The sequence below is a fragment of the Littorina saxatilis genome, linkage group LG14 (genome assembly GCF_037325665.1).
Source record: "Littorina saxatilis isolate snail1 linkage group LG14, US_GU_Lsax_2.0, whole genome shotgun sequence".
NCBI lineage: Eukaryota > Metazoa > Mollusca > Gastropoda > Littorinimorpha > Littorinidae > Littorina > Littorina saxatilis.
In genome coordinates this window covers 44,007,435-44,025,892 of record NC_090258.1, presented here as the reverse complement: position 1 = coordinate 44,025,892, position 18,458 = coordinate 44,007,435, and the positions used below count along the sequence as shown (strand labels likewise).

Genomic DNA, 18,458 nt, shown 5'->3' with positions numbered 1-18,458 from the left:
TCAATCCAAACATTTCATATCTATATGTTTTTGGAATCATGAACCGACAAGGAATAATATGAAAGTGTTTTTAAATTGATTTCGAAAATTTAATTTTGATCATAATTTTTAATTTTCAGAGCTTGTTTTTAATCCAAATATAACATATTTATATGTTTTTGGAATCAGAAAATGATGAAGAATAAGATGAACGTAAATTTGGATCTTTTTATTAAAATTTTTTTTTTTTTTTTTACAATTTTAAGATGTTTAATGACCAAAGTCATTAATTAATATTTAAGCCACCAAGCTGAAATGCAATACCGAAGTCCGGGCTTCGTCGGAGATTACTTGACCAAAATTTCAACCAATTTGGTTGAAAAATGAGAGCGTGACAGTGCCGCCTGAACTTTCACAAAAAGCCGGATATGACGTCATCAAAGACATTTATCAAAAAAATGAAAAAAACGTCTGAGGATATCATACCCAGGAACTCTCATGTCAAATTTCATAAAGATCGGTCCAGTAGTTTAGTCTGAATCGCTCTACACACACAGACAGACAGACAGACACACATACACCACGACCCTCGTCTCGATTCCCCCCTCTACGTTAAAACATTTAGTCAAAACTTGACTAAATGTAAAAAGATAAATTTTAAATCGCGACTACTTACATCCAGAAAAACTTTACAATTTACAAAGACACTAAGGCCAAAAAAAATAATAGGTGTGGTTACGGTAACATAGCCAAAAAAAATAGGGTAGGAAGGTAGGCAATCACTTTTTTTTTTGTTTTTACTTTTTTTCTAATGTGTACAAATTAAACCTACTTGACAGGGAAATAAGTGTGCGACTCGGGCGCTTTCGCTTTCATTGCGTTTTATGCACTCGTTTACTTGGTTTTTTTTTAAAATTTTTGTGACAAATGTAATAAAAAGTTATAGGGTCGGCCCCAAAAAATAGGGTAGGTCGGGTTACCGTAACCACACCTATTTTTTTTTTTAGGCCTAATATAAACAACATGGGAGCAAACACTTTTAACAGCTACATGTACCTACACAATCATTAACTACAAACAAGAGTCTATGGATTGAAGAAAACTTTATTTACAAAGAAAACATAAAACATGCTCAAGACCAGCATCAGACATTTAAAGCTTAAACCAACACCAGTCTCACTCACAATAAGTACATTGAAATATCAAGACTAGTGTAGGTTTGTGCTGGGCTTACAGAGGTGCAAAGTTGCATACTCTATAGGTATATACTGTCACAATAGCTTTGCAAAAGTGTGCAACAATTGTCTCAACATCTTGCAGAGAGGTCTCCATCACATGGCAGCACACGTCGTCCAGTGCTAATAATGGTATTTGCAAGATCTAGATGTTGCACTCTTCAGGACGTGTACGGGTAACGTCATCAAATCTAGTTTTTACGTCACGCGTTTGCAAAAATCTGCAGTCTCGGTGGGAGCAAAACAACGCATGCATTTGGAACATTTGAGAAACAAGAAGGGCAAAGCCCATACGACTCACATGCTTTACACATTTTTCCTACCAAAATACATGTGACCTTGACCCAAGGTCAAGGTCATCCAAGGTCATGCAACACAAAGCTGTTAATTCAAGACATAGGAAGTACAATGGTGCTTATTGGCTCTTTCTACCATGAGATATGGTCACTTTTAGTGGTTCACTACCTTATTTTGGTCACATTTCATAAGGGTCAAAGTGACCTTGACCTTGATCATATGTGACCAAATGTGTCTCATGATGAAAGCATAACATGTGCCCCACATAATTTTTAAGTTTGAAACAGTTATCTTCCATAGTTCAGGGTCAAGGTCACTTCAAAATATGTATACAATCCAACTTTGAAGAGCTCCTGTGACCTTGACCTTGAAGCAAGGTAAACCAAACTGGTATCAAAAGATGGGGCTTACTTTGCCCTATATATCATATATAGGTGAGGTATTGAATCTCAAAAACTTCAGAGAAAATGGGAAAAATGTGAAAAATAGCTGTTTTTTAGGCAACATTTATGGCCCCTGCGACCTTGACCTTGAAGCAAGGTCAAGATGCTATGTATGTTTTTTGGGGCCTTGTCATCATACACCATCTTGTCAAATTTGGTACTGATAGACTGAATAGTGTCCAAGAAATATCCAACGTTAAAGTTTTCCGGACGGACGGACGGACGACTCGGGTGAGTACATAGACTCACTTTTGCTTCGCATGTGAGTCAAAAAGTGAGTCACAGTTGACGCAATATCTACACGTACGCGTAAAGGAAGATCTTTGCTACACGTCCGATCATCTGGAACACTGTATTACCAGGTTTGCACATTATTTAGAAACATAAAGTACAATTACAACAAAAGATAAAACAGAAATTTAAAACAGTATGAATACGACTAAACCATTTCAACGAACACAGCTGAGAGCAGTACAAAAAACACATGTGAAAGCACGCCTGCATACCACAACTGCAATCACACAGACTCAGTACTTTTCTTTCCACCTGATACTCGCATCCTCTCCTATACTGTCAACATTTTAGAGCCCATGCTATGACTAAGCCCAGGAATAGAATTACGTTTTCTCTCCACAAATCAGACAAGCTCTAACAAGAGGCGAAGCCTTCAAGGCTCACGTAAGAAATAGACAAACAGTAACACAAACTCAATCACTCCGTCACACATACACACCCACACACACAGTAAGCTTAGGTGACGACTGTGCAAGAAAGAGAGACACTAGATCTAGATCTGTCTGTGTCTGCATGTAGCCTACTTACAGGGACACGACTGCCAAATAGTCTCGGCCCGCTCAAAATAACAATGACCGAGACCACACACACCACGCGAGAGAGAAAGACTACAGGGAGGCATGCCGTCATGATGCATTAATTGACGTCAAACACTTTTGACCGTGACGTAATCTTATGCGAGCTTTATCCATAGTCTTGGATAACCACTCACACATAGACTCGGAAATGTTAAAGTTTCTACCACAGACATACACACACACGCACACACGCACGCACAGACAGACAAAGTTACGATCGCATAGGCTACACTTACGTGAGCCAAAAACCAGCACCGTAATCGGAGGAAAGAAGATATTCCTTGATCATTATTTTTTTTAAGAGAGTATTACAACAATCTGAAATGGCTTCTCTGCTAAATGTGCAAGGACCATGAGTCATATGAATGAAATGATTCCCTTTGGAAGAGGCCAGGGGTACATGCAGAATGTTAGGTACTGACTTCCCCAGTGCACTCTCATTACCTGCTTACGTCCCCAGAGTGAAGTAACAGCTTACTTCCCTTAGTTTGTCATCAGCACTCTGCTTCATCTGGTTATAATTCTCACACATTAAGTGGCAAAACAACCGAATGCAAGCAACACTGAACAGTGACTATGCTGAGATCCATAGTGGCACAAAGGATGCATTCGGATGAGACGAAAAACCGAGGTTCCTTCGTGTACACTACATTGGGGTGTGCACGTTAAAGTAAAAGATCCCACGATTGACAAAAGGGTCTTTCCTGGCAAAATTGTATACAGTATAGGCATAGATAAAAATGTCCACCAAAGTACCCGTGTGACTTGGAATAATAGGCCGTGAAAAGTAGGATATGCGCCGAAATGGCTGCGATCTGCTGGCCGATGTGAATGCGTGATGTATTGTGTAAAAAAATTCCATCTCACACGGCATAAATAAATCCCTGCGCCTTAAATAGGTGCACGATATAAATTGCATTAAAAAAAAGAAAAAAGAAAATAAAATAAATCCCTGCGCTTAGAACTGTACCCACGGAATACGCGCGATATAAGCCTCAAATAGATTGATTGATTGCACTCTCATTACCTGCTTATGTCCCCAGAGTGAAGTAACAGCTTACTTCCCTTAATTTGTCATCAGCACTCTGTTTCATCTGGTTATAATTCTCACACATTAAGTGGCAAAACAAGCCAATGCAAGCAACACTGAACAGTGACTATGCTGAGATCCATAGTGGCACAAAGGATGGCGGGACACATGTAAATGCATATATTTAAACAGCAGCACCTGTTATGTGAAGCCCTGCAATGAGAAGACACCTACAAACAAGCCCCACTGTTTGTATGCTTGTTGGTATGTTAATATAACCAGACTCCCCCTTGGCAAAGAAGTGCGGTCTCCTCTGCCACTCAGCAAACATAAAATGCATCACACATACAGTCACACAGTCACACACACACACACATTATATGCAAACCAACTGACATGAGGATCATCAAATCAAGCAGAGGTGGAGGCAGCTAGTGCAGCGCTCATCAGTGCAGTGCCCACACGACCCCGGCGGGTTACAGGATCAGTAAGCACAACACCTTGCCCCTCTAAATTGCTGCCCCGAAACCTGCACAAGCAATAACCAACATCAACCTGCACCACTAGGAGGGTTTCGCTTTTCAAAGTGAAGCGTTTTTATGCAGCCAGCACAACCCTGTCCACCGAGGTGAATAAGAACCCTCAGCCGACGTTCAGCATCATCTTCAGTGCGAGGGAGTGGAGGGTAGACTATAGTCCTTGATGTCCAGACTGCCCAGGTGCTGCTCAAGCCCCAAAAGGGAATCATCCAGTTGGGTCAAAGAGACATTAGAAGAATCGTCCAGCTGAGGTACAGAAGCCTGAGCATGTCTTCGTCATCATCTGCTCACAGAAGTACAGGGGAAAATAAATATGTTCGGAAATCCAACAGACAGTACCAATTTGTAGTATTACACATGTGGCTTGATCTGAAAAGCGCTGGCAGAATCTTCAAGCTCGTTAAGAGAGGTGTTCGCAGATTCCTTCACCTGGGACAAAGAGATATCAGCAGAATCTTCCAGCCGAGGCAGAGAAATATCAGCAGAATCTTCCAGCAGATTAGTCAAGCTGGCGCTAGCGGAACAGTCAGCCTGGGGCAGGGAGGTTTGCGCTGTGCAGTCCAGGGAGTCTTCTTCTTCTTCTTCGTTCATGGGCTTAGACTCCCACGTACACTCGTGTTTTTGCACGAGTGGAATTTTACGTGCATGACCGTTTTTACCCCGCCATTTAGGCAGCCATACGCCGCTTTCGGAGGAAGTCCAGGGAGTCATCTGGCACCTCAGGGATCAACAGATCATCCATAGTGGACAACTCTAGGCTGTCCACATCCAGCTCCTCACAGCTCAAGTGCAGGTTGGCCATCGGGAACACATCTGACAGGACATCAAAGGTACCTGTTAATCTCATGAAAACTGCCTTTCTACATGTAGCCAGGTACTAAGTCGCATGACAGCTGCAAAACTAAAGGAAAATAATTGAGTGAAATGTATTGTGAATACTATTTCCACCTGTAGTACCTCTTGTTGTACCTCTTGTTATCTCTTCAGTTTTAATCCCTACCCTGATTATCTCCCCTGAGCCACTGCTGTGTATGGCTTTGGTCCCTGCTGTTTGATGAAGTGTGTTTAATACCATGTCTTGAATGGTTGCTTGTTTACATATAAGTTCTTGATTGGCAAATTCTTTAAACCATGTCAGCGCTCACCCTGGATAGGGTGGGGTTTTGTCAGTACACTCTGTGTTCGAAGACAGTGGTCTGTGTGAGGCAGTTTTGTCAGTGATCTTTCTGCTCTTGATGCCAAGCCTGTATTTTTGATCCTATAACTGTTATGGGTTCAAAACTACAGGATTAACTTCACTCAAGTCTGTTTGAGTGAGTGCATGTTTTCAGTTTGCAGAGCATCTGACGCAAACTATACGTTGGAACCACTGTTTCAATTTAATAGCTTTTGTTTGTTCGTTCATGGGGTGAAACTCCCACGGCTTTTACGTGTATGACCGTTTTTACCCCGCCATTTAGGCAGCCATACGCCGCTCTTGGAGGAAGCATGCTGGATATTTTCGTGTTTCTATAACCCACCGAACTCTGACATGGATTACAGGATCTTTTTCGTGCGCACTTGGTCTTGTGCTTGCGTGTACACACGGGGGTGTTCGGACACAGAGGAGAGTCTGCACACAAAGTTGACTCTGAGAAATAAATCTCTCGCCGAACCTGAGGACGAACTCACGCTGACAGCGGCCAACTGGATACAAATCCAGCGCGCTACCGACTGAGCTACATCCCCGCCCAAGTTAATAGCTGATTTCCCATCAGGGATATGGCTTTAAAGTCGATAACTTTTAGCTTTTTCTTAAAATGACCCAGGCCCTCATCTTCCGTACATCTTCTTTCTGTCATGACTTACCACAGCTAGGTGCTTAGTCTGTGACCAGCTGCCTAGAAGAGAGAAGCAGTAACTACTTGGCCATACTTGTCGTAACTCATTGCATTTCAGAGAGACTGCAGAGTGAGATGTGTGTGACACAAGCAGTGACTGAGTGAGTGGCTCTCACCTTCATTTAGTGCTGGAAGGTTGTCCAGCTCTTCCATTATCCTTTGTCGTTCCCTCTCTTCCTCCTCCTCCTCCTCCTCCTCCTCCTCCTCCTCCTCCTCCTCCTCCTCCCTGTCAGGCTGGGCTCCAAACAGACACTGTTGCCAGCTCAGCAGCTCGTGAACGGCTCGATCTTCGTCATCATCTGCTCACAGAAGTACAGGGCAAAATAAATATGTTCGGAAATCCAACAGACAGTACCAATTTGTAGTATTACACTACAGCAAGACTTTGAAGATATAGTACTCAAAATGCATGGAAAATCTGTTGAAAATATACTAGTATACACGTGTGTGTATATTTATATGTGCATGTAGACGTATGTGAATGTGTGTGCCAGCGTGTATGCCTGTCTGTCCGTGTGGGTTTCTTTCTTTTCTTTGTTTACAGTACACTCAAAGCAACAGAAGAATGCAAGCCTTCATAAGTGCATGGACAAAGACAAGATAAAGCTGGATAGATACAGGCCTAGTAAGTCCAGTCGGTTTGTGTTTGTGTTCTCACCTCTGGGCGGCATGTATTCGATGTCCGGCAGGCTCCATGTTGGTAAATGCTGTTGTTTAGCAGGGGGAATCGGACGCGCTGTCGTTTTCTCACCATGCTGCTTGGCTTTCTGCACAGGATTTTCTTTCTGCCAAAGCACAAAGCAACGCAAACAATTACATTCAATCTGCTTGAGGTGGGCCATATTTCTCTGATTTGCCTAATACAAAAATAACACTTATCAACCAATATAATATACATTTGTAATTTCGTATCAAGTTTTTCCTGGATTGAAATGTTAAAAAAAAAGTTAACATTTACTTGACACTATGCTCGATGGCAAAACGACCCTATGCAAACATATTTTTGAACGAAAAGAGCGTTATATAGAGCAAACAGTGCAGAAAGCACAGATGGGAGCTAATTCTCACTGGTAGTTCAGTCGTGTGCGTGATGTCACTGGCACAGATTGCTGATCATGTGTGAAGATACGCTGATCACTAGTCATTGGCCTACAATGTCACATGTGGTTTGCATCTGTATCCAAGAAAAAGCAACTCTTTCACAACGTGCAAATGTACACAGGTTTTCCTAAGTATGTTAAATGCATGTGTGGATCTAAGAAACAAAGGAAAGTGGGTGACAACCAGGTAAGCGAGAGTTGTGCTTCTGGCACCGGAGACTGAGAGAATAACAAGTTTGTGAAACATTCAAAACAAACAAACAACTTTCATCTACTGTCTGTTGAACATACATCCACTTGCTGCCTCTGTTTCAACTTAGAGTCTCTGTCGGTGACACCATTCTTTGGCTTGAGGGCATGTGCTGACAACGAGCTGGTGATTCCGCCTTTAAGCTGGGGAGCCGGTACTTGTGGTCCCAGCCCCACTCTGTGAGCTTCATTCACCAGCCCGAGCGCACGCCTCGGCGTCTTGTGGGCCTGGAAACTTTTTCCACCTAAAACAAGAATATTTACACATGTAAGGCCAAAAACAAAAAAAGGTCTGTTTACGGTAACATAGGCCAAAAAAATAGGGTCGGTAGGTCGGGATTTTTTATTTTTTTTCTTCCAAAAAAACATATTTTTACGTTATTTTGCCAAAAAAACAAGATTTTTTTTTTCTTCCCCAAATGCCAAAAAAAAGTCTAGGGTTGCGCAAAAAAACTAGGGTCGGTCGGGTTACCGTAAACAGACCTATTTTTTTTTTTTGCCTAATACTTTCCATGCCATCCTGAAGAAGACAGTTACATGCCGAAATATTGATAAAAAAAGTACATAACCCGGTTACTGGTTTGTTTTCTTTTTATTTCATTGTTATACAGTGGTCGCCACTTATAAAAAAGGCGGTTATTAAAAACAGCCGGTTTTTTTAAATACAGTCTGGGCCGGTCCGGATTTACCACTATGTAAAACTCCGCCGGTTATTAAATACAGGGGCCGTTTAATAAAAACACTTTTTGTTCATTTTCTCTCTGCTCAGAGGGTTAGTAGTCGCCTTCTGGTCATGAATTCTTGTCAGTAAACCGTTAGATGACAACTCAAGACACTTCAGCGTTTGTGCGAACAGTGATCACACCCTTGTAAACCGTCAGATGACAACTCACACCCTTGTCAGTAAAGCGTCAGATGACAATTCAACACTGTCTGGTCTTTCTTCTCACTGGATAAGCAGTGAAACTGAAAATGGCTTCAACTTCAGCTTTAGCTTCAAAGAAAAGAACAAGAAGGGCAAAGCCCATACGACTCACATGCTTGACCTTGACATGACCTTGACCTTCAGGGTCAAGGTCAAATAACTAAACCTAGCAATGACATCATACACTAAGAACTGCTTTACACATTTGTCCTACCAAAATACATGTGACCTTGACCCAAGGTCAAGATCATCCAAGGTCATGCAACACAAAGCTGTTAATTCAAGACATAGGAAGTACAATGGTGCTTATTGGCTCTTTCTACCATGAGATATGGTCACTTTTAGTGGTTCACTACCTTATTTTGGTCACATTTCATAAGGGTCAAAGTGACCTTGACCTTGATCATATGTGACCAAATGTGTCTCATGATGAAAGCATAACATGTGCTCCACATAATTTTTAAGTTTGAAACAGTTATCTTCCATAGTTCAGGGTCAAGGTCACTTCAAAATATGTATACAATCCAACTTTGAAGAGCTCCTGTGACCTTGACCTTGAAGCAAGGTAAACCAAACTGGTATCAAAAGATGGGGCTTACTTTGCCCTATATATCTTATATAGGTAAGGTATTGAATCTCAAAAACTTCAGAGAAAATGGGAAAAATAGCTGTTTTTAGACAACATTTATCATTATGGCCCCTGCGACCTTGACCTTGAAGCAAGGTCAAGATGCTATGTATGTTTTTTGGGGCTTTGTCATCATACACCATCTTGCCAAATTTGGTACTGATAGACTGAATAGTGTCCAAGAAATATCCAACGTTAAAGTTTTCCGGACGGACGGACGGACGACTCGGGTGAGTACATAGACTCACTTTTGCTTCGCATGTGAGTCAAAAAAAGAATGGATCTGACATCTCCGACATCAAAGCTGTGGGTGCTGCTGCTGACGACGGCGATGGCCCCAATGAGGAAGAGGACGACGATGAAGAAGAAGAAGTCCCCACCCCTACCAACTCTCAGATGAGACAAGCGCTGCAAGTCCTCACAATGGGACTTGAGACTAGGAGGGGGTTTGAACACACTGCCAAGTTTGACACTATGGGAGGGGAGATCCCTGACACTATGGGAGGGGAGACCCGTGACACTATGGGAGGGGAGACCCGTGACTTTTTGCGCAAACAGCCCATGGATCAGATGACCATAGAACAATGCCTCGGCAAACTGTGATGTGCGATACATGTACATATTCTAAATCGTTTTTATTTGTCATTAAAATGCTTTGGTAAAGTTTCAAAACGGTTGTACGGTGTAATCAGTTTAGCTTGTATGCGTGCGTCGGTCTTCTTACCTTTCATTACTGATGGACATGTTCAACACATGTTCAACACGCAGCCGTTGATTAAAAACACCGCTTATTAAAAACACTTTTGTTTGGTCCCAAGGTGTTTTTTATAACTATAAGCGGCGACTACTGTACTTAAATCATGTTTGTACTTTCTACAAAGTACCATAACTACAAAATACATAACAATATTGACGATTAAACTTAATATATTGATGTATCTCAAAGAGAAGAAAGTTATATAAAATTAAAAACATGTGTATACTGATGGATGGTTCCTTTCGTAACACCACATGCCATTACTATGATAAATTATATGCAAACTGTCCTCAAGTAGCTAAAACAAAAAACATTATCACAGTGACATCATCATGCAATCTGACACAGAATAAATCAATCAGTTAATGTGACAAAGCTGACTCATTACACACTAACAGAGATATATATATATCTATAGACACTCAGTCTCAGTCTGCAAAGGAGGCACTCACTGAGTCAAAGTGTTTTGGGTTCGTGTCCATAGGGATAGGCTTATTACATGTAACTAAAAGCCTGGGAAAAAATGAGAAAGTGACCAGAACTGTTTTCAAACTCACACTTACCTCTGGCTTTAATTAATGGTAAATCAAATGACGCTTATATATATATATAAGTTATAGTTATTAGTTATATCCCTCAGTCAGTTAAAAACTGTTAACAAAATAACCGAGTTTCAACTTACCCTGAAGCCCCCCGCCAATAGTTTTGAGACCAGTGGCAGTTGCATTTTCCTTGTCTGTATGAATTTGAAATTGAATCGAAGCCATTTCAAATCGCACTCTGCACCAAACGCACCTGTAAAAAACACAGAAATTTCCCATGTTATGAAAATCATAAACAAATGAGGCAGAGATGTAATTGTATAGAGATCTGATAAACAAATGGAAGTAAGCGCTCTACTCTAAATGCAAACGACATGTGTAATACTAAAAGAGTATGTGATTGTTCATGTTATTCGGAACCATTTTCCTGGCAGTGGCACCTGAGAATTTAACATTTACAAGCATTGAAATGAACAATTAAAACGAAACTGATGCTTCATCAGTTCATGGCAGTTTATTGTCGGAGTTTGGAACACACTTGAAGTGTGTATCGACCTAGAAACGGTTGTATACTATGTGAATGTACATTATTTGCCAACCCTCGACACTCTGAAAAAGAGATAGCGGAAACTTGTCCATAAGCTAGACTGATTTTTCCTTGGCTACTTCCTAACGACTTGTTAGGGGGCATTTCATTAGCTACAGATTTGTAACAGAGCTTTTCATTGCCGGAGTGTATACAGACTCATCAATCCTGTATGCACTCGGAGTGCGTATAGATTTTGCCATTCCTGTTTAAAAAATTGCCTTGAGTTCGACTTCGAATGCTGTTTGTTGCTTTTTGAAGTTTTTCAAATATTAAAAAGCTCACTTTCGCTCGTAGTTCAATATTTAAAAAAGCAACTCGTGTAAATCTGGCATGACACAGCAAGCCATGTAGTATTCTCTATGACAATGTGAAACTTAAACAGTAAAACTAAAAGACTAGTCTAGACTCATTTACTTGGGTGGCCGAGTGATAACGCACTTGCGCTCGGAAGCAAGAGGTTGCGAGTTCGACCCTGGGTCAGGGCGTTGGCAATTTTCTCCCCCCTTTCCTAACCTAGGTGGTGGGTTCAAGTGCTAGTCTTTCGGATGAGACGAAAAACCGAGGTCCCTTCGTGTACACTACAATGGGGTGTGCACGTTTAAGATCCCACGATTGACAAAACGGTCTTTCCTGGCAAAATTGTACAGGCATAGATAAAAATGTCCACCAAAATACCTGTGTGACTTGGAATAATAGGCCGTGAAAAGTAGGATATGCACCGAAATGGCTGCGATCTGCTGGCCAATGTGAATGCGTTCTCGATGTATTGTGTAAAAAAAAATCCATCTCACACGGCATAAATAAATCCCTGCGCCTTGAATATGATGTGCGCGATATAAATTGCATAAAAATTAAAGTGTCAGTTTAGAGGAACGATAAATTGTTTTTAAACTGAAGGTGAGGCGATGGTATTTAGGACTGGACAAGGATGGTGAGGAAGGGGGAAGGAATGGAGATAGCGGATGTGGGCGGGGCCTAGAAGTAAGGAGGGAGGGGGGAGGGTGTTGTAGTGGAGGTTTTGGCGCCAAACTTTCTGGCAAGGGAGTGCCAGAGGATACACGCTCTTGCATTAGCGGCAAAGCCAGCGGCAGCAGCAGCATTGACGTGCGCGCGTCGGAAATTGAACATTATTTGGTGATCATGTCCGAAATAGAACAATGGTGTAAGGAGTCAAACCTTCCTTCAGCGGTGACCAGCGTCCTCGTCAAAGAGGGGTTCGATTCGTTGGCGGCCCTCAAATGTGTCGAGCCGGAGGATTTGGACTCCCTGAGTGTCAACATAAAAAGGGGGCATCTTGCCCTGCTTCGGGCAGGGATTAAAACCCTGCAAGCAAAAGATGGGGGAGGCCCCATGAGCAACGACACCGCCAGAGGTGCCAGTGGTTTGGCGGAATTGTTGGGGCGACTCAACATGGACGGTTCGCCAGTGACGCCGGCAAGACCCAAAGGTGAGGAGTTAAAAATCATCGATTTTGTTTCATCCTCGGTGGCTGTGGAGGAGGAGGTGTCTCTTGGCGGAGGGGTGACAATCAAGTTACCCAATACAAAGCCGAAGTTAGATCGGGTGTCACCCTCCGCCTGGATTGTGGCAAATGCCAGAATCATGGCCACACTTCTGTCCCGGGATAAAGACTTTGATGTAGCGGCCTATCTACGCTACACAGAGATGGTGGGGGAGTTAGGCTGCCGTTTCACCTGGCAGTCTGTGCTCATCTTCAACGCCGAATATCGACAGCGTCAGGCGGCCGACAAATTGTCCTGGGGGACCGAAGCACCACACCTGGCGACAGTTGTGCTTCGGGAGCGGGCTACGCCAACCATCAAGAAGTCTGGCGGCAACGGCGGAGCCAGTGGCGCGCACCGACAGCGACCGACAGGACCCGGGGGCAAAGAGGTGTGCCTGCAGTACAACAAGGGGTCATGCGCCTATGGTCCACGTTGTATCTACGAGCACGCGTGCAGCAGCTGCGGCAAGGACCATCCCACAACCCAGCACTCAGCGAACCCTGGCAGCCACCCCCTGATATAGGATCCAGCACAGCAAATTGTCTCTACGGCCAAGGTAGGCCCCAACCACTCTAGTCCTTATGCAGCACAGAACCCTGACAATTGTAACTTTCTCTGTGGTAGTTCTTCCATTAGCGCAAAACTTCATATTTGGCAAAATGAGCTGGTAGATGATAGCGATAAGACCTTTTTGTTGGATGGCATAGAACACGGTTTTCGCATTATTGCAAGAGGCAGTGTAGTAACACCAGTAGAACATAAGAACCACAAATCAGCGATACAGCATAAAGTAGCAGTAGAGCAGGAACTCATAGATCAGATAAATAAAGGAAACTACGTTATTGCTTCAAAGAAGCCTACCATAGTTAGTGCCTTGGCAGCTATACCAAAAAACGATAAAGAAATCAGACTCATTCACGATGGCAGCAGACCTTATGGACAAGCAATGAACGATTACTCAATACCGGAAAGTGTTAAATTTCAAACATTAAGAGATGCCTGTAAATTAGCAAAGAGCGGATATTGGTGCGCTAAAGTTGATCTTCAAGCAGCATACAGATCTGTGTGTATCCACCCAAAGAACTATCAGGTAACTGGACTCAAATGGGTTTTTGGTGATGACAAAACACCTACTTATCTTTTTGACAGCAGACTGCCGTTTGGCAGTAACGTAGGTCCCGCTCATTTCCATAGGATTTCACAGGCTGTGAGACGGTGTATGATTAGACGAGGAATGAGTGGAGTAGTGGCCTATATTGATGATTTTTTGTTAGCAACAGAAACAAAAGAAGAGTGTGAAAAAATGCTTTTTACCTTGATTAGATTACTCAGAGAATTAGGATTTAACATCAGTTGGAAGAAAGTGGTGGGGCCTACCCAGCGCATCACCTTCCTGGGGGTGGACATTGACACCCAGGCCTGCACACTGTCGTTGGGCAACGACAAGATACAACAGCTACGACAGAAGCTACAGCAGTTTCAGCGGAAACAACGCGCAAGCAAGCAGCAGCTACAGAGCCTCGCAGGCTCTCTCAACTGGGCGTCATGTGTGGTTCGGGGAGGCAGATTTTTTCTCCGTCGCATACTTGACGCACAAAAACCTTTGCAGCAGCAAAAGCACAAAACTAGACTTACAAAAGCCTTTCATGAAGACTTGCAATGGTGGTTGGCTTTTCTTACAGTGTTCAATGGTACCGTGTATTTTCATCAACATGCTACGCAGCATGTGTATGTCGATGCGTGCAATACAGCAGCAGGAGCCTTTTACCAAAGTGACTGGGTTTATACTTGTTTTGAAAAGGACATTCCCGCAGCAAAAAACCTGCACATAAATTTCAAGGAAATCATTGCAGTCGTGAAAGCAGTTGAACGCTGGTCGCACTTGTGGGCGGGAAAAAGCGTGGTTTTCCACACTGATAGTACTGTTGCTAAAGGTGTCATAAACAAAGGACGATCGACGAACACTTACGTTAATTGTCTGTTACGAAAAATGGCGTGGGAATGTGCTAAGACAAATTGTAATATTTCTGCGGTGCATGTGGCAGGATCGGTTAATATTATGGCTGACAGTATATCACGCGTGGGAAGTTGGACCAATTAGTGGACTTGTTATCATGGTACCACCACGGACGCAGACCCGCAATCTTTTGGGAAGATCATATGTCAAGTGCGACGCTTGCCTTTCTTGGTTGCAGGTGCGGCTACGGCTAGTCTGGATGCGGAACTGAAGAGAGAGGTGGCAGGTTATCGCGCCCTGAACTTTGCGGACAGTACCAAAAAGACTTACCAGACTCACTTAAATTCCTACCTACAGTTCTGTGACTCTATGAACATTCTTCCGGTGCCAGCGTCAGAGCAAACTGTGGCACAGTATGCTGCGTTCCTTGCGAGGCGCATCAAACCAGCGTCGGTGAAACAGTACCTCAACATAATTCGCATTCTTCATTTGGAATGTGGCGAACAGCACCCATATAGAGACTCTTGGTATGTCAAAACCACCCTGAAGGGAATTGACAAATGCATGGGGTGTCCTCCTACGAGAAAGACGCCGATTACTCCTGAAGTGCTACTATCAATTCGCAAAGAACTAAACTTTTTGTATGCTGAAGACTGTGTGTTTTGGGCGGCTTGTTTGGTTCTTTTCTTTGGGCTGTTGAGGAAGTCAAACCTCTTTCAAGACGATGGCACTTTTGACCCGACAAAACAGCTGACTAGAGACAGCTTCCTTATGACCGAACATGACTGTGTTACAATTGTGGTGACGTGGAGTAAAACGATCCAACGCAAAGAAAAAACACTAGCTATCAGATTACCTGTGTTATTGGATCATCCTCTGTGCCCCGTTACTGCGGTAACTGCAATGTTTCGGATCTTGGGCGCGGCACCCTCGAAGTCCCAAGCCTTTCCACTCAAAGGTTCCAAATTTAATAAACGCTTGCGTCTTGTTACTGCAGCTGCCGCGGGGAATTTTAGTAGTCACAGTTTTAGAAGGGGTGGCGCAACGTGGGCTATGTCTTGCAGAGTCCCGGGGGAAATTGTTAAACTCATGGGAGACTGGGCAAGCACCTGTTACTTAAGGTACTTAGACCAAATACCAATAATATTATAGACAAGTACAGATCTCTTTTCTCCGATAGATTACCTAAACATATGGTATTTAGGACTGGACAAGGATGGTGAGGAAGGGGGAAGGAATGGAGATAGCGGATGTGGGCGGGGCCTAGAAGTAAGGAGGGAGGGTGTTGTAGTGGAGGTTTTGGCGCCAAACTTTCTGGCAAGGGAGTGCCAGAGGATACACGCTCTTGCATTAGCGGCAAAGCCAGCGGCAGCAGCAGCATTGACGTGCGCGCGTCGGAAATTGAACATTATTTGTCCCACAAACCAACCGCTATCCACCCCCATGGCAATTTGCTGGATTTCGTCCTATGTCGATAAAGACTTCTACTAAGCCTTATCAAATGCATGATGTTTGCTTCTTATCACCTGATCATATTTCCATCGTACGTTTCCGTCGTTGGACGTATGTGTATTCTTTCACTTCATTGAAAAAGGGGGGCTTATGTGTTTTCGTTAAATAACATGTTGTAATTGATTGAATTGTGTGTTGATTGTTACCGATGTTAGTTTTTAGGGTTTTTATTTTCATTTTATTACTGTAATGTTAATGTGTGTATAAATTGCATAAAAATTAAAAAAATTAAAAATAAACAAGAAGAGCAAACGCTCGATCGAGTCACTTTCGCAGTTCTGAATATTATATGAGGCATCAGATGGACAGGAAGAAATTGCTATTCACAACACAATGCATACCTGAAGAATGAGATTGCATGGATCGAGCAACAAAATATTTACCTTGGCATTAAAAATACTCTCATTAATCTCACATAAACAAACCCCATCAATAACTTAATTCACATAAACTAGCATCATTAATTTTTTTTCGAAGCAATCATATTAACAGTAGACACACTAACATTTGTTACTCTTAGAGCTGTGTCACTTTTATAGTTTACGAGAAAAGCCCAACGTTAAGTTGTGTGTTGACGAACAGGAAAGGCTAGTTATCTCCCCTGTGTTTCCGATAACGTTTGTAAAAAGCTACAGATGTAAATAATTTGATGTAAAGAATAATCCTATAAAGTTTGAATCAAATCCGATGAATAGTTTCAGAGATATGATATTTCAATTTTTTTCCTTCAAGACATACCTGTGACCTTGAAAAAGGTCAAAGGTCACCAAAGCAGACGTCAAAGTGTAGAGGTCACTGGGAGTCACGTTCACATAAAATTTGAGCCCGGTCACTTTTATAGTTTCCGAGAAAAGCCCAACGTTAAGTTGTGTGTTGCCGAACAGAAAAGGCTAGTTATCTCCCTTGTTTTTCTGATAACGTTCGTAAAAGGCTACAGATGTAAATACTTTGATGTAAAGAATAATCCTACAAAGTTTCAATCACATCCGATGAACTTTGTCAAAGATATAAAATGTCTAATTTTTCCTTTGAGCTGACCTGTGACCTTGAAAAAGGTCAAAGGTCAACGAAACCATCGTTAAAGTGTAGAGGTCATTGGAGGTCACGACTAAACAAAATATGAGCCCGATCGCTTTGATAGTTTCCGAGAAAAGTCCAACGTTCCGGCCGGCCGGACGGACTAACACTGACCGATTACATAGACTGATAGAGTCACTTTTTCTCAAGTGACTCAATAAAAATCCCTGCGCTAAGAACTGTACCCACGGAATACGCGCGATATAAGCCTCATATTGATTGATTGATTGAGATCTAAACAACGAAGTGACTGTGGTAAGATGAACAAAGTTAAAAAACAAAGGAATACTGTACTCACCAATACAAGAACGAGACAAGACTGAGTTTTACTACTTTTAGTTAGACACTAAAAACTGCCTTGCACCAACAGTCACGCCCAGTGCTTTTAATCTAGCCAGATAGACAATTTCCCCTTTAAAGATGTTTTGACCAGTCAAATAATGAAATAATGAAAGACTTATAATTACCTTTGCAGTTCCAATTTGTAACAGTTTGGGACAGTTTGAAAATTGTTTCTCCTTGCTCGCCCTCTCTGTTGTTTCGAAGAGCCCGCTTCCGGTGCAAACCATCCAATGAGCGGTCTCTCGAACAAAAAATATGGCGTTGGTTCATCTGTTAACTTTTTACCGGAATACTTCTAAAAGCACTTTCATCATTCTCAAACGCAACCAAATGCTAATGTCAAAATAACCGGTAAACAACGATGCAAGGTTTCTACAGAAATCCGTCATGAAGTTATACAAAAATGAGTGTGTACTATTTAACGTGCAGTAGAAAAAGTTGCACATTGCTAAATTCTGGCTTTTGAGAAAAACATTGGAGGAAGTATGGACATTAAAAGCTCACTATAAAGATTTATTTGAATGAGAAAAAAGACAATTCGTCACATAGAAATGTAAAACAAAAATAGATAGCTTTGCCGCAAAACACTTCGGGTCAACACTTTACCGTGGACTACGTTGCCCCTGCGGCGCCGTAGCAAATTTTGGGTATGTTTGGGCATTGATTATGTTTATTTGGGTAAATAGAGAAAACTCTTCACAACTTTGAGCGTCAAAATGGCGATTATGGAGAGGATCGAGCCTGAGTTGTACTACAGCCTCACACATAATTTCATTGAAATCGGTTCTCAAACATCGGATATCTATTTGCGGACAGACAGACACACACACACACACACACACACACACACCGTCACACACAGAGACAGACAGACACAGTGAAACCTATATACCGCCTTTTAAGGGGCGGTATTATAGCTGGAAAATCAAGCGTCTATCGTAAACCCTCGGACTAGTGAACCCTCGGACTAGTGAACCCTCGGACTAGTGGGACGTTCCCG

At 42.4% G+C, this 18,458-nt stretch overlaps 1 long non-coding RNA gene across 1 annotated transcript; it reads right to left on the bottom strand.

Moving 5' to 3' along the window:
• Positions 1 to 1,065: 1,065 nt before the first annotated feature.
• Positions 1,066 to 6,467, bottom strand: LOC138947838 (uncharacterized). The gene is made up of 2 exons (XR_011449837.1): positions 6,392 to 6,467; positions 1,066 to 5,208 (listed from the first exon to the last, which is right to left on the bottom strand). It is a non-coding gene; the product is annotated as an uncharacterized lncRNA (long non-coding RNA).
• Between the last annotated feature and the right edge of the window lie 11,991 nt (positions 6,468 to 18,458).